This window comes from Sorex fumeus, unplaced genomic scaffold (genome assembly GCF_029834395.1).
Source record: "Sorex fumeus unplaced genomic scaffold, SorFum_2.1 ptg000008l, whole genome shotgun sequence".
Taxonomy (NCBI): Eukaryota; Metazoa; Chordata; class Mammalia; order Eulipotyphla; family Soricidae; genus Sorex; species Sorex fumeus.
The window spans coordinates 9,307,987-9,326,135 of NW_026606065.1; the positions used below are offsets into that span (position 1 = coordinate 9,307,987).

Consider the following 18,149-nt stretch of genomic DNA (forward strand, 5'->3'; position numbering starts at 1 on the left):
AATGACAAATTATGTCATTTTCCAATTATATTCATTTTCTAATGACATCACTCTTTCTTACAATGATTCTTTAATTCTATTGTTTCTTTTGCTTATGTTTTTTCTTTTACTTTTTGTGTGGGAGTGGCTTGGGTAACATCTGGTGATGCTTTTCCTGGCAACAAACCATGATGGTATTTGGAGTCCTCCAAGGCTGCACCCGGTGATTCTGGAAGTACCACACAGGAAGGCAGGTTGAACAGCGATCAGCTGCATGCAAGATACACCTTAACTCCTGAACGATCTGTACGGGTCTTGGTGACTTTTTTAAAGCAAGGGACTCTGGGGACTGAGGCAATGATTCAAAGGACGGGAGCACATGCTTTGCATACAGAGGCCTCTTGTTAGACCCTTGGCATCTCATGTTCCCCTGCTCACTGCTGGGACTGCCATCCCTGCAAGGGCCACTCTATCACTGGGCTGAAACACTAAAACGTTAGGCCCTCACAACCCTATTGAGTATTGCTAGGAGTTCTCCCTTTACCCTCTGAACATTACTTTAGTAGTATTAAAAGGAAAAAAATAAAAAGCTCTATTTTTTAAAAAAATGTATTGACCGTATTCCGTTGCTCAGTGATTCCTAATTAATACTATTTGTCCCTGGAGCAGAGACTTCTTGTCAGGGTGTCTGTTCTGTGCTTTCATGGCCTTTTTTGTTAGTGAAATTCAGAAGCCCAGGGAGCTAAGTCACTTGTCAAAGGTCATAATACAGGGACAGAATTTGCAACTGGAACTTGCATTTCAGTCTGTTTTCAGGTGACTACTGTGAGAGGAAGGGCTGCTACTGGGCAGGGTACCTCAGAGCTTAGCTTCGTTGGTGGGAGAGGAGGTCTCATTGTTTTGTTTAGGTGCAGACATCAGGGCATCCAGGAGACTGCTTTGTTTATCTTTCTTCTGGATTTTGAGTCACACCAAGCAGTGTTCAGAAACTACTCCTGGGGCTGGAGCAATTGCACAGTGGGTAGGGAGTTTGCCTTGCACGCGGCCGACCCGGGTTCGATTCCCAGCATCCCATATGGTCCCCCAAGCACCGCCAGGAGTAATTCCTGATTGCAGAGCCAGGAGTAACCCCTGAGCATCTCTGGGTGTGACCCAAAGAGCAAAATAAATAAATAAATAAATTGAAACCCTTTCTTAATAAATTTATTTAAAAAAAAAAAAGAAATTACTCCTGATTTTACGCTCATGGACCACTTGGGGATTGAACCCAAGAAGGCCGTGTGCAGGACAGGCACTTTACCCACTGTACCATCCCTTGGGCCCCCTTGCTTTGTTTCTTTAACCTAAGTTCCAGCTTTTAGCTGGAAACAACCCTTTTTAACCCTATTAAGAAAGGCTCAAAGAAGACTCAAAATATGACATAGGTTGGTGCAGGGGATGTGCACAGTCCAGCCTGTCAGTTCCTGCTGTTGTCCTCCAGTCATCACACTGTCTGCTGTCCCCAGCCTCCCTCGTGTCCCTGGTTTCCATTCCTAACATTTTTGGCAGTCCTATCCAATTCTAATATTATCCTATTCTCTTGAGCTGTGGCTTAAACTCTACATTCTATTTCCATCTGCTTTCTCTCTTCTGCTGTTTTCTTGAACCTACAAATGTTGATTTTGTTTCATCGTTATCAGAATTTCTTTCTAAAAAGTCTGCAATGCCAAAAGAAGACTGCAGTCTATTCTTATTCCACCACTTTAAAAGGGACAGCAGATTATAATCTTCAAAACCTTGGCAGTATGTTTTCAAAGTGAATGTATCAGATAAGTTTTTAGGACGGCCATTTATGGTTGTGTGTGTTGTTCTCTCTGTGAAGTTACTGAGTGAGGTCTAGGTGAGAGCTGCATTTCAAGCTTCATTACAATCATCTCTTTGATAAGTGATTACTATACCAGAAAGTGCAGATATAGACCATTTTCACAGAAAGCTCTATTCAACAGAGATGACTAGATTTTTCTTAATTTAGATATTTTCCAGTCCACCAGACTTTAACTCAGTTAAATAGATCCTGAATATTAATGACCAGATTGTCTAATGGAAAAATAGAATATGTATACACACTGAGTACAGAATAGGTGCTAGGTGATTGATAAAATTATTGGTGAATAAGTATCTGAGTGAATTCATCAATGAAAACTAACAGTGAATTTGCTCGATTTATTAAAGTCCTGCAAAAATATTTATTTAATGCATATTATATGCCAGGTACTCATCAGTACTAAGAATATATAAGCAAACCAAGGAGAAAAAAGTCAGTTCCATTCTGGCATTTACATGAGATAATATTATAAAGCACTGTCCTCCTGTTGTTCCTGGATTTCCTCGAGTGGCACCAGTAACGTCTCCATTGTGAAACTTGTTGTTACTGTTTTTGCATCTGGAATATGTCATGGGTAGCTGGTTAGGCTCTGCTGTGTGGGCGGAATACTCTGGTAGCTTGCCAGGCTCTCCAAGTGGGGCAGAGGAATCAAACCCAGGTCGGCCACGTGCAAGGCAAACGCCCTACCCGCTATGCACTTGCTCCGACCCAATATTATAAACAATAAGTATAATAAATGAGTATACTATATCACAAGTTTTAAAGTGATAAATATCATGGAATAAAAGAAGTTAAAAAATCAGAGGAGTGAGGGACTGGGTGTGGGTGGAGAAACAATGGTTATGAATAATTCTAAATGCTCTATTGAGAAGGTGACATTTGAATGAAGACATGAAAGAGACAGGTAGTACATCGAGTTATTACAGGATGAAACACATATCAGGTAGAGAGATCAAGGGCACAGGCCTAAGTGTGCAGCTGGAACTGGTATTTCATTCTGTTTTCAAGAGATGTCTCATTACTTCGTTGAGGTCCATCCATCAGGGAGTCCAGGATGCTGCTTTGTTTCTTTATCTTTCTTTCTGATTTTGCATGCCCTTGGTGCAAAATGTCTGATTGAAACAGAATGATCAGAAAGGGAGTTGAGACATCTGAGAGGCAGCAAACAGAGTTTTGTAGGGCTTTGCAAAAATTCTTAAGTTTTACTCTGACAATGTTTGGAGCAGAAAAAAAAAAAACTCTATGACTTAGGTTTTAAAAGGCTGAGTCCAAATTCTGAATTAGGGTGTCTGTAGCTGGACAGAGATAAAGCAAGATCAGTTACAGGATGTTGCAGACTCCAGCTGGAGGATGGTGGTAGCTGTCAAGGTAGATGTCAAGGCTTGTATCAGTGGTAAGTGACAAGTGGTCAGATCCTGCTTTAATAATCACAACTATAGGATTCCTAAAGGGATTGAAGGTGGGCATTTGAGAGAGGAGGTATGACACTAAAGTTTTCAGCTTCGCAACTACAAAGATGAAGATTTCATTAATAGTTTGGGAAAACTGAGAGGAAAGAGTAGAAGGGAAGACCAGGAACTGGATTTAAGGAACTGGATTTGGGATCTGCTGTGTTTAGGATGTCAAAGAATTTGAGTAGGCTGCTGGGTATGCAAGTAGAGATTTGGGAGAACAAACTGGGATGGAAAGAGTTATTGATATACAAGCAAATATATTCTTTGTTAATGAACTGCAAGTTTTTGTACATCAGAATGTGTGAATTATCTGGTTGTGAGGTGGTACAAAAATGCCATCAATTTGTTCTTTACACGAGTTAGAGGACCTGTCTATAACTTCTGCTTTGCAAACACTCAGAAAATTTTCAGATATTAATTTTGGCTTTCAAAAAGGATGTATCTCCCCTCGGGCATTGAAGTTTAGTCTAGGTTTTGTGTGTGTGTGTGTGTGTGTGTGAGAGAGAGAGAGAGAGAGAGAGAGAGAGAGAGAGAGAGAGAGAGAGAGAGAGAGAGAGAGAGACTAGCAGAAAGCACCTTAGCAGTTTTGGTTAACATCAATGCCATGATTAGCACATATACTGATATTAGTTTTCTCCTTCTAACCTCTTAATATTTTTAGCAGTTAAGATCAAGTTACTGTACTTCAAATGTGTTTAATTTGTCCCTACAACATAAATAATTTTTAACTTATAGGAAATAAAATCTTGCTGTTAATTTAACTGACATCAGGCCTGAATTTGACACTCCCCAAAAATGTTAATCAAAATCATAGCTCTTTATAATCTTGAAAAGGATGACGTTATATTAGGGTCTGATGTCTTGGATTCTTCAGGCAGACATGGAACAGTCCAACATCTGTGCCAGAATGACCTCTGTGAAGCATAATATTTCCTTTCAAATATTTAGACATCATGATAGTTTTCCATGGCTTTAATTCATAAAATATGGATCTAAAAAAAAAACCACAGAAGCATAGCAGTTTTTTCAGCTGTCCTCTCTTTTCTCCTACCTTATTTTTAATCCTGTTAAATACTCACCAGTCCTACTGTGAACAACTCAATTAGCACTTTCTTTTAGAAATAAGACTATTGCCAAACGTCTCTGAATGGGAAAATAAATACAAAAAACTTTATCAATTTTGAATTAGGATTGTGAAGAATAAAGAAATTAAGGCAAATAAACTAAGATAAGGAAACGTTAGATGGCTTATTTTGGGTTGACTATGTTGTGTCTTACTGCCTTTACTAATATTTCTCTTTAGTTAAGACTCTTTGGTTTCTTTACAGGTCAAGTGTGTTATGGTGACCCATGTTATATACAGAGACCCTCGTTTTACAGTACCCAGATAACTGTATAAATTATGGAAATTTCAGAGAAATCATGCTAGTTAATCAAGGACATTCACCTAGTCTATTCCAGCTGATTTGGTTTAACTAATGAAAAACTGAAGTCTGTATCAGTAATGACATATACCTATGTGTGCACTTGAACAGAATTACTAGTTATTTTTTATTTATCTTCAGGATCTTGTCTTTCCATATCTCTTATTAAGTTATAGAGAATGAGATAACTCAATGATTAGATACTTGTTCTGCTTATTGGGTGGTTTGTGCTAGGAAGCAGCTGCATAAGCCAGGAAGCAGTTTTGTTGAATAATTTAAATTTCTTCTTTACCTGCAATTATAGTTGAGGGGAAGAAGCATAGATATATCTGAGGTACCATAGTGAGCCTGACCCATGCACTGAGAGCAGCAAGTCTTTTTTAATGGATTTTAAAAATATTCTTTTTTTAATTGAATCACCGTGAGGTATAAATTATTATAAATTACAAAATTATTTATATGGGCTTCAGTCATACAATTTCCCATCACCTGTCCCTTCTACCAGTGTACATTTCCCACCACCAATGTCCCAGTATCCCTCCTGCTACCTGCCACTCGCCCAGCTTGCCTCTAAAGCAGACACTTTCCTTTCTTTCTCTCCTTTTGGGCATTATGGTTGCAACACTGATACTGAGAGGTTTATCATGTTTGTATCTTTCTTTGCTTTCAACAGTTCTTGTCCAGAGTGATCATTTCCAACTATCTTTGACACAGTGGTCCCTTCTCTATCCTAACTGCTTTTCCCACACCACAGTGTGTGACAAATTTACCTTCCAACCATGGACCATTTCTCCTGGACCTTGTTTCCACTGTCCTTGGGACATACTATTTTTTTTAATATCCCACAAATGAGTCCGATTATTCTATGTCTGTTCTTCTTCCTCTGATTCATTTCACTCAACGTGATACTCTCCGTGTCCATTCATTTATAAGCAAAATTCATGACTTCATTTATCCTGCTGGCTGCATAGTATTCCATTGTGCAGATGTACCATAGTTTCTTTATTCAGTCATCTGTTCTCAGGCACTCAGTTTGCTTCTAGATGCTGGCTATTGTGAATAATGGAGAGCAGCAGTTCTAAGACGTGCCCTTGCCATGCCTCAAATAACGGTATTGAATGCAGACATTTCAGCCTTCTGGCCCAATGTTCACAGCAATACCATTTTCTCATCACTATCATTTGCTTACTCTCTGTCAAAAAATAGTAATTTGATTTGATGTTTCTCACATACAAAGTGCTCATTTTTTAAATTCTATTGTCATTGTGAAGACGCTACTCTAAAAGAAGTTGTGACAATAAGACAGGGAAACATCTATGGGCTATGGGTAGCCATGATTTTAAGACCCTACCTACTTCCACCTAAACTGCTCTTGGGGGCTCCCATTCTCTTGAAGTCATGGGACGAAGAGGAAATGCTCAGAAGGTGCCACCAATGGTTGAAAGATTAAAGAGATAGAAGTGCTTTGTGGAATTTATCCACTCTGCACCCCAGGGAGAGACTAAAAGCTAAAAGCTGAGTAAAAGCAAAGTGTGGGCAGTAGGGTTGGCACAAACTTGAATAAGAACTTTTCAAAGTTTAGCGTGAGGGGAAAAGAGACTTTTCTGAAACGGCTTCTGTGCATTGCTGTTTATATCTCTATGTATCTATTGATGTGCTTGTGACTATATTAAGGCACCCATATTGGACCTTTACTCAATAAAATGTCTTCTTTTCTTATTATCAGCAGGATTTATATTTAGTTGAAACATGTCAGGATCAGAAGACTATTTGTTTATACCTGATGACTCTCGTGACTTAGCCAGGGTGGCTTCCTTTTGTCAGGTGACCCTGTCCCCACAACTGCAGAGCCCTTTCACTGGGATTCTTGGACGTCCCTGCAATTCAGACACCAAGAGGTTCAAACTTATGCCCCAGGGTTTCTCAGAGCCTCACTTTGGCATCACATCTGGCACCCTTTATTACTGGCCATTAAATATTGAAAATATCCCCTTAATTCTAATATATCTGCAGCCAAGGCTTCAAGATAAAAAACTTTGAGAAAGGGCAGATCCTCAGAGGCTTATTAATAGGGGAAGGCACGGAAGAGATAGGAAGGGTTGCTTAGCCTGGGAGTGAGCCAGGTGGAGGGAACAGAGGTGGGTGCCGGGAAGGGACACTTCTAGCAACACTACCTTCATCCTGATTGTTTCTGCCACCCCTCCCCTGCTGCACACAAGCCCCGTCCTCATTTGCAAGTTCTTGTTGTTGGCTTTGAGTACAGAGCCAGGAGTAAGCCTTGAGAACAGCTGGGATAAATAATAAATAAGAAAATATGATCAAAGACTTCAGAGATAATACAGTGGGTAAGGTGCTTACCTTGATTACCTTGTGATCAACCAAGTTTCTATCTCTGGTACCTGAGCACCACCATGCCCGATCCTTAAGCTCAGAGTTAGGAGTAAGTTTCTATTGCTTTGCCTGGTCACTCAGACCCTGACTTCTCTTCCACTGAGCCCAGGTGTCACATGCAGACACTTGAGAAGGTGGTGCTCAGTGAGATTTCTCATCAGTTTGTTTTCTGGTGTGCATGTCTAGCTGGTTTAGTGCATAGACTCTGGAGATAGCCTAATTTAATACCTTCAGATTATATTCAAAATATAAAAGGATTCTGGAGAAATTAAATAAAAACAATTTCCTTAGGACCTTTGGATCCAAGATTGAAATTTTAAACCAAAGACAATTCTCCTGTTACACTTGCATGTTTCAAGTTATAGGCTTTCTGAGGGAAATAATTTCATAGGACAAATTTCTCAGTGTAGTGAGAACTATAGTCTGAGTTTTTCTCTTTGCACTAGGAAAGCTTGGAGAAAATATTTGTAATATGGTCACTTCACTTAATCACTTAACTTCCCTTTAGTCGTTGATTTGCTCGAGTGGGTGCCAGTAACGTCTCCATTTGTCCCTGTCGCGTGCTAGTGTAGCCCAATGGCATCTGTTCGCTCCGGGAACATGAAGGGCCTCAAACCGATCGTTCATGATCTTGACGAAGAAGTCTGACCATCTGGTAGGTGGGTGGCCACGTGGTCTTTTGACATCCCGTGGAATCCAGTCAGTAACAGCTCTAGTCCAGCGGTCGTCTTTAAATCTCATTACGTGACCAGCCCATCTGATTAGTAATATGGTGAATATTAAAAATAGAATGAGGGTCACTGATGATAGGACAGCATATAACAAATTTGCCTTTCACGCAGCTGACCCAGGTATGATCCCTGTCACCACCTATGGTCCCAAGCCCTGCCAGAAGTGATCCCTGAGTACAGAGCCAGGAGTAAGCCTTGAGTACAGCTGGGATAAATAATAAATAAGAAAATATGATCAAAGACTTCAGAGATAATACAGTGGATATGGTGCTTACCTTGTTTACCTTGTGATCAAACAAGTTTCTATCTCTGGTACCTGAGTACCATCATGCCTGATCCTTAAGCTCAGAGTCAGGAGTAAGTTCTAAGAAAGCTGGGTGCCATGATCCTCCCCAGCAAAAAAAAATAGGATTCCACTTAAAATAACCATGTAAACATAATTTTGAGCAAAAGAAAAATTCTATGCATAGGTTAATAACTATGTTTCAATAATTTCAGAAGTGATAAAGTGATAAAGAAGAGTTCTAGAACCCAAAGCCTTGCTCAAACTCTAGCAATATTGTTGTTTCATGTCTCAGATTTCTGATAGATATAATGGGAATAATACTTGTACTCTTTCTGGTGATTAGATGTAAACTGATATAGCTTGGACCAATGCATAATACATAGTAGGGTTGTGTGGGTTAGTTATTGTTTGTAATCTGAATTGTGGAGATGTTATTTCAGGGAATTAAATTCTATGAGATGACCATAGGAAAAAAATTAATAGAAAAGAAGATCCCTGGGGTTTATTCCAGTAAACCCTACATGAGTTCTGTATAACATCTTGACCACAGAAATATTTGAAAGTTCTAAATTTTCTTCATAAATCAACTTATTTGGACCCGTTCTATTTTTATCAGCACCATTTATCTCTCTTTTAAACAAATCATTTCACCAAAGCTGAAATAGAAAGCCAAAGAAAAAATAAAACAAAACAAAATAGACCAACCTTAATTAGCATTCTAATTCAATTAAAAAAATTTTACTAGCACCGAGAAATCCTGGTCTTTTGTAATGTTCTTGTAGTGTCTTTTGGCCATATTACCTTCTTGTCTTCTGAGATACAATGTATAAAGACTTAATTTTTTTTGTAGATTTACAATTTATTATGCTTGGGTTTCGATTACACAATAATCAAATACCTATCCCTCCACCAGTGCCCATTTTCCACCACCATGTATAATATCCCTCCCACCCCCATCCCTCCCATCTCACCCTGCCTCTGTGGCAGGGCAATCCCTTGTGTTCTCTCTCTCCTTTTGGGTGTTGTGGTCTGCAAAAGAGGCTTTGAGTGGCAAACATGTTCAATCCCTAGTCTACTTTCAACATGCATCTCCCCTCCTGGGAGGATCCTCCAAACATCCTAGAATGCCCGGCTGGCCTCTAAGCTATGGAGTAATCCTCCTGGTGCTGATCTCAGCTATTCTTGGGTATTAATCTCATATTTTGTTAAAAAGATATAATTTTTAAGTGGGAGCATAAAAACACAATGTTCAGAAATAGAAAATAAATTTACCTTGGAATTAAATCAAGCCTCAGTGTAAAACAAAAATCATTATCAATAATTTTAATAATTCTTTCCACCAAGATGGCAGAAACTGTTCACTATGCAAAAATATTGTTACTGAACTCTCAAATACACAGAAGTTGGGTCTTATATCCAACATTATTCCTAGATAAAGTCCAAGTTTAGCTCTGGAACATAGTAGATTTTCATCAAAGCAAAATGATCTTGTCATCACACAGATATGGAAGAGCTTCTATAAGAGCAGAAAGGTGACTTCCTCCTAAGAGAGTTAATTCTAGAGAGAGTGTTTCTATTCCCTCCTCTTCCACTTTCCCTTCCTTTGTGGTTGTTGTTTCTGAGTGTCACATATCCTGTGACAATAATACAGAGATGACACTCTTGCATTGTGGCACTGAGGATCACAGTAGCAGTGCTGCTTCTGGGGTCTCTGTGCCAGCATCTTATGACCTTACTTAAGCCAGACAAGCAGGTATTTTCCATTACATCATTCCCCCTTTCTCTTCTTTATGTATTTGCTGAGCTTTAGCAAAAAAGACAAACAAAAAAACCAAAAAAAACCCAAAACCCTGCTGATTCTAGTTAACTTGATGGTTCCTCATGCTTCCTCAAGAAGGTTATAGATGTAGAGACTAATAAATACTGTGGGTCCAGGCAAAGACTCTAACACATGCTATAACTTACTAACTTACTTGGTGAGGGTGGTTTTCTCTTACTTTTTAGTTAATGGCAAAAGGAATTCTGGGACTTCAAGTTAGAGGATCACTGTTATTTCTATTGGTGTGTTGGTGTGTCCTAGTGTTTTCCCAAATAAGATAAAAACCAAAGTTAGGAGTTAGGAAGCATTTCCTTTCTCAAAAATAACATTTGAATGAAATTATGTACAGTTACTTGAACCACTTGACTAGATCAATGTACATATTTGTAAAAGTTAGCTTCCAGGAAATACATGCCTTGAAAATACTGAAAATTATTTTCTAATTCTCTTGGGAGTTCTAAGTGTTTGGGTCACCTGTGAATTAAGAGACAGTCCTGAGTAGCAGCTCCAATTTCTGCTCAGTTTAGTCCTCATGGGATGTTTTGACTCTGACCCATGCGTACGTAATTTAGGGGGAAGTAAGATATTTAGTCATAGCTTATACACAAAATGTATTTTAATCTTACCACCACCCTTATTTTCTAGCTCTAAAATTACTTGAGTATCTACCTTAAATTTCCAGTTACAATAGTTATTTCAAACTCCCTTATGATATACAAGGCCAAGATGTCATGGTTTTCTTTTCTTTGGGGGGCACGTATGATGGGGGTTCTGGGCCATAGCCAATAGTGCTCAGGGGCTATTCCTGGCTCTGTGCTCAGAAGTGACCCTCACAATGCTCAAGGAACCGTCTATTGTGATGGGGATCAAACCTAGGTTGACTTCCTGCAAGAACAGCACCTCACCTCCTGAACCCAATGTGAAGTTTTCTGAATTTTAGATTCCTCCTATATCACATCTGCTCCATTCACCTGTTCATCATTCAACAACCATGCTGCCTTTTATAAACGTTCTAAACTATCCTTCTTGGGATATTTCTGCTTTTTCCCCCTGCCTGATGTTTCTAATCCAAATTCTTGCCTTACATGGTGTTTTCCCTGCCTCTAAATATCATTCTTACATGTCAAAAATAAAACAAGTCTTTAAATAAATTTAAATATTTAAAAATTTAAAAAGTAACACATTTAAACATTAAAAAAATTAAAATGATCAAAAGTTAGGAACTGTTTGACTGATATTGAAATACTTATCTATAAAATCAATAGGGATGTATTTCTTTTTTTTAATGTAGGAGTACTGCTATTTATTCAGCCACTGATAGCTGAATTGTGCATGAACTCTACTTTACCTTTTTTTTCATTTTTTATAATTTTATTTATTGAATCATCATGAGAGCAGTTGCAAAACTTTCGGGTCTAAGTCTCAGTCATACAATGAAACACCCATACCTTCACCAGTGCCCATTTTCCACCACCGAAAACCCCAGTATACTCCCATCCCACACCCTCCCCCTACCTGTGGGGCAGATGATTCCACATTACTCTCTCTCTATCATGATCACATTCAATATTTCGACACCAGACCCACCATTACTATTTGAGACTTTACCCCAACACTCAGATCTGCTGAAAAGGCAACAGTGTACAATTTGTGTTCTATTGCTGGTTATGAATAACATATGATGTCACGTGGCTGCAGTAGGGCCATGTGATTTTGAAATTCTGAAATTTTAACACTTAAATCTGGAGGGATTTCTTCCAGAAGCCACTGGGTTTCGAGATTTGCTCCTGAGTCTCTGGGATCATGGCCGTTGAGCAGCTTCATCAGGGGCCAGAGAGGTCGTTCATGGGCGATGACTCGGGGTCTCATTGGGATGGGGAGACCAGGACCGGCTCCACCCCCATCCTGTGAGGCCCAACAAGTTTCGTCACTGCGGGCCCAGACCTGACTGTCCAATGGCCTCTGGAAGATGACTGGCAAGGGATGTATTTCTTCATCAAAAAGCAAATAAAAGTTATGTATGAAAGGAAAGTGAAAGTTATATAAACAACAATGACAGAATGGATGTTATAAATGCATTTAAAGATGATTCAGTTTAGTTGTACCAGGTGATTAGGACAATATTCATGAAAAAAATCATATTTCTTTTGAAACTTTTATAGTTGTTGGTGTTGAGGGCATCAAGAAAGAAGTGAGACAATGTCTCCACATCTTCCACCAGATATGCTCTTCCTAATTTGTTCTTATATTTCATGTAAAAATTATTTTCATCAGATGAGAATTTCCTTAAATGATGTGGTTGATGCAGTTATTCCTCTTTAGTCCAGTCATGCCAAAAGTTCATACCAATAATTAATAACATACTGAATGAATATTTTAAAAACGACATTTGTTAAACCCCAACTTATAATTTAAGAAAAAAACTTCAGCAGGCAATAGCGGGGAATCATTCCCTGTACTTACAGAAGAGAAGCAATAAAAATCAGTCTGTTAAAATAAAAACCAAGCAGGATCAGAAACAGTGTATAGTGTCATTAGATTCTTAGGTCATTAGATTATCTTGGCTAGCTCTTTACTTAGATGAGCCATGTTGCTTGCTTTGGGGCCTCCGAGCAAACCTTATGTGGCAAGAATTGACGTCTGAATACATTTTCAGTACACCGCTTGGTGTTATTTCACAGGCCTCTGACTTTTGGCCACCCCCCAAATAATCTCTAGTAGGTTTCATCAATGCCTTCATTTTCCTTTTGTAATACTTAATAACTTCTTCGGGCTGGTTTCTATTTAAACAGTTTTCCCACATCCAGCAGCAGGGATATCCTTGAGTTAAGGCAAATTATAGTCTCTAAAAGACTCCGACAATATATTTTTGTAGCTTAGTGAAAAAAGTGGGAGTAGTAGAGAGAAGACACAATCAGCTCTCATTCCAAGCCAGTACTTTCACTCTTTCCTTCATTTCCCATAAATAAAATTCAGGTTGGGGGAAAAGATTTGGGAAAATATTTGAATAAAAATTTCTCTCCAAGCCCTTTACCTCTACTTCCTCCAAGCTAGAGGCCACCCAGGGGGTTTGATTGATGTTCTCCATTAGAGAAGTCCAGGGGAAGAAACTTTTGGATAGCTTAATATATATGCTTTCATAGGTAACACTTCTGGGCCACACAGAAATGAAACTCGTTTTCTGGATTAGCCTCCAAGTTGACCGACGGTGAAGGCAATTAGCTATGAGTCTTAGTGCAAGACACTTAAACTCCTCCAGACTTTCTGTTCCTTGCTGATTAAAAGAAGAGAGGGCAGGGTCAGGGAGAAAGTTATAGGAATTAGGGGCGCATGAACCAGAGGCTGTGATCAGGTAACCACCAGAGTAGTTCAACCAGTCCCTGGCTCCAAGGCCGCATCCTTAGGCCCTAATATGGAACAGTTAGCCCAGTTAGTCAAGCACTACTGGGAGTGACCCCTGGGCCCTTTGAGCATTGCTTGAGAGCTGCTCCACAGCCACCTTCCCCCACCACAAAAAAAAAAAAAATAGGAAAGAAAAGGAGAGAGGACAAAAATAGATGTTCTCAGAAGTCAGTCTTTTTTTTTTTTCTTTTTGGGTCACACCCGGCGATGCACAGGGGCTACTCCTGGCTCATGCACTCAGGAATCACTCCTGGTGGTGCTCGGGGGACCATATGGGATGCCGGGAATCAAACCCAGGTAGGCTGTGTGCAAGCCAAAAACCTTACCTGCTGTGCTATCACTCCAGTTCTCAGAAGTCATTCTTGATCATAACTTGGTTTGGCAGGATTAGATATTTTTTGAGCACCAGTGTGTTGCTATATGAAAAGTTATATATATTTGCTTTTTGGTTTACACCTGGTGGTGCTCAGGGATTACTTCTAACTCTGCGCTCAGGAATCACTCCTGGGGACGATATGAGATGCTAATGATTGAACTGAGTCAGCCACATGCAAGGCAGGTGCTCTACCTGCTGTTCTATCTCACTGGCCCTGGGGAACATATTTTGAATTTCCTGTGGAAGGATAGTGAATGATAATCTTTTTAGTGCTGAGGACATTTAGAATTTTTAATTCTGTCAACTTTTTAAAAGTAAGTAAAGGCCCTCCCGTTGATCATCGATTTGCTCGAGCGGGCCCAGTAACGTCTCCATTGGAGACTTTGTTGTTACTGTGTCTGGCATATCGAATACTCTCGGTAGCTTGCCGGGCTCTCCGAGAGGGGCGGAGGAATCGAACTCGGGTCGGCCATGTTGGCTGCGTGCAAGGCAAACGCCCTACCGCTGTGCTATCGCTCCAGTCCACTTTTTAAAAAATGTTATCCCATGTCAAACATAACGAAAGACAGAGGGATTGCCACACATATTCAGCTCCTTTTCTTTTAAAATGTTTAAGTTACATAAAAATAACAGTACCGTGTAATGAAGTATGATGAAAGAACATGCATAGTCAAAAAAAAAAAAACAAAGGCTTATATATAGATAACTCTGCTATGTGTTAAATTTAGTATATTGCTTTTTTTAATTTTAGCAGCCAAACACATCTGATCAATTTAGGTTTATGGAATTCTTTCTACTAGAACTTGCCATATTCACAAATGAATGTGATTGAGATGCGACATGAAAAAAAAATCAGTTGGTTTGACAGTGTTGGAACTGGTAAAATATGGCAGGGATAACTGCAAGCCTGAAGTGTTCATCGTACATAAAAATGGGGAGTATTTTGTGACAATTACCAATAGATATTTTTTCAGGAATGTTATCAATCATTGAAGGAGATGTTGAACAGTATGAAATTTGCTCCTCTTTTTCAAAAACCTCCATATAATTTAGAAAAATAATGCATTCAGAAACAAAGTATTTTAGAAATATGTGTTTGCCTAATTCCTAAAAATGTTCACGTATTTAGTTTTATAGGAGTTCTAAAGAGGAAAGAACATCTATATACATGTGTAAATGGGGAGTGGAGAATTGTTCTGTACTTAGGCAGAATATTTCTTAGTGTCTCTAATATCTACTAACAAAAGACTTTGGTAGAAGAATCAAGGATTTGAAGTATAATTTGCAGATGAGTTTAATTACCGTTAATATTTTGGGAGGTAAATAAAAAATTTATAAAATATTGTAAGAAATAAAACATATTTTGTGATTCTCCTGATTCCCAGTCTGCTTGAAACTATATTGACCTTAGTAACCGTTGAATAATTAGTTGGTGACTTGATTGGAAAGGGAGTCTGCATGAAAGTGACAAAAGTTGAGGATGAAAGTCTAAAATTTAGTGTTTCTGCTGACCTGTGGAAAATGTGAGATAATAAAGAATTGTTATTCATCTAAAAAACAAAACAAGGGGCTGGAGCAATAGCACAGCGGGTAGGGCATTTGCCTTGCACTGGCCGACCCGGGTTCGATTCCCAGCATCCCATATGGTCCCCTGAGCACCACCAGGGGTAATTCTTGAGCGCAGAGCCAGGAGTAACCCCTGTGCATCACCAGGCGTGACCCAAAAAGCAAAAAAAAAACCCAAAATGAAGTGTTTCTGATGGTTGATCATCAACCCTTAAAGTTAAGCAAAGTTAAGCAAAGAAATGTCATAACAAAGGAATGACTGAGAAAGTCAAATTGTTCTAGAGTCTTGACCCTCACTAAGATAAAGAGGTTGGTATTGATAGTCGTGATATGAACCAATTTTTTGCTTAAAATCTACCTGGATTTTCTAATATTGATCACCCCCCAAATACAACATTACATAATTTTTTTCCTTGGACTATTTTTTCCCCCAAGTAATACCAGTGCTTGGACATTGCAGTGGAAATGGAATTTGAATACATTTCATGCTAAGAAAAAAATTACCACATTTTGTTTGCTTTGCCCCTAAGATATGATGTCATCTTTTGATGGGCAGCTTGTTCACCTCATGAGCAAAGGCAAAGTTGAGTGGTACACTGTCCTTGGCAGCGAGGGGCGTAAACCTGGATTCCTTTCTGTGTCTGGGATCCGGGTTGAAAGCATTTCCTTTGGCTGCCTCAAATGAATAAGTGGCACTGTACAAGTAGTAAAAGAGCTGTCTGTCATATGAACTTGGCATTGTCCCCTCCACAATCTCTTGAAAGTTTGCTTGTGGTACCACAGGATTAGTCCTTAACCACTCTGTTCTTTCCATTCCAGAAGAGAAAGAGGCCAAACAGCTTTCTTTCGAATGCCCAGGTGCTCCTTTTATTTACTGCAGGATCTGATCATGTCTTGTGAAGAAGTTGCATAACTTAGGCTGTGATGATGTAATACACAGTTCAACTTTCTCTACCTCCACCCGTAAAAAACAAATTTCTCTGTCCTTGGATTTCTCAACATCTGATGTTAAGACAAAGATGATTATTTAGTTGAATGAAAATGGAACATGGATGATTAAGAGAAAACTCAATTGCTGTTAAGATGGTTGTGCTAATCAAAAAACATTACAATAAAAGATGGTCACTGTGTTCAAGGGCTAGTCATCAGGAAATTGGGACTATGGCAAAAATTTTTCTCATAAGAAGAAAAATGATTGGGTTCTGTGGAGTCTTTTGAGATTTCTCAAACTAAATCTAAAGCTTTAGGTTGAAGTATTCCATCTAGTTTTTGTTTATGTTGTTATTGCTCTCTGTGGTGGGAAGGACGTCCCTGAACCAGAGATGACACAATTAGCTCATAGCTCCTGTGAAGAAGTCATGTTGTATGAAAAAAGAGATGACAGATATAGTTATGGTTTTATGATCCACTGAATGCACTCAGTAACCTGCAACTTTCAGGTAAGGCCCAGTTTAATCTCAGGCTTCTGGAGAAATTTCTCCAGATGGAGGTAAAAAAGATAAACTAGGAGAACTTGGAGAATTTCTGACTGTGAGAAATGAAATGTACTGCTGCTAGTACTAATGCGTAGGTTGCTATGTTCCTGAATCACAGAGATGTTTCCAAAGTAAGGAAGGGCTTCTGATCTCACTATATTCTACCGTAGTCTTGCCAGCATTCAGTTTTACAACTCTGTTCATAAAAGCTTATTATTGTATTGTTTCTACATTTCACTAACTTGTACGTGTGTTTCATTTATATAAAAGTTAGATATATTTCTTTTAATTTACTATTTCTTCCTCTTTTGATAGTGTTGTTGCAATGACTTGGGCATCACACGTGTACTTTGTTGTAGAGCTCAGACATTTGATTGTGTAGTTCACATACATTTTTGGTTGTAGCACTCACTTGGGGGTTACACACTTTTGTTGTGATGCTAACATGCATTCTTGCTAGGGTTCTCATACACTAGTTGCAACACTTGCATACCTCTGATTAAGAGCTTTTGGGGGTATTACACTTTGTTGTAGCTCTGGGGATACCAAAGAACAAAGCCCTCGGATCACATGGTCCATGCGGCATAGTATAGGGGAAAGTACCGTAGACCCTTTTGCTGGTGAACCATTCCTTGATGTCCCAAATTAAATATATTTTTATGTTATGATACAATTTGATTATCTTCATTGTGAATCACCTAGTGATGATATTTGCCTATTGGCCTGTATTAGTGTTTGTTGTGATTTATAAGAACTCCTAATATATTATTGATTTAGCAATTTCATTTTTTATATTAATGATTATTCCATATGCTGATATTTTTGGACATGATACATGCAAATAGTGTTCCCATTTTGTAGTCTGACTTTGAATTTAGTTTATAGCTTTGGTCAACATTCAAAAATACTATGTTAGCCTAAACACCATAGCAAGTCATTGATTTGGTTTTTTTTTTTTTGAAATTGTCCTTAAACATGTTGTCTTTCACTTCTTGTCATCTGATCCTGTATATTTTGCCCTGAGGGGGAAAATGAAGTCCATTAGCATTTGAAATTACATTATTTCTAGAGAGCTGTAAACTGATATGTCAAATAATATAAAAAGAGATAATATTTATATCATTATTTGATTCTTGAATTCAAGAGGTGTTCTATAAATATTTTGTGAGATTCACCAATCAATTCTTTTTTGGTATAATCAAATATGATATAATTTCAACTTATAAATATTTTATAATTCACTGTATCACTGTATCACTGTCATCCCATTGTTCATTGATTTCCTGGAGCAGGCATCATTAATGTCTCCATTTGTCCTAGCCCTGAGATTTTTAGCAAGGGCCACATTGGAGGTTCTTTTAGGGTGAGGGGAATGAGACCCA

The 18,149-nt window shown here is 38.7% G+C and overlaps 1 protein-coding gene across 2 annotated transcripts in view; it reads left to right on the plus strand.

The window, feature by feature from the left end:
- The window catches only part of FILIP1 (filamin A interacting protein 1), a 209,354-nt gene that overhangs the window by 36,249 nt on the left and 154,956 nt on the right, over window positions 1-18,149 (plus strand). The window lies entirely within an intron of this gene.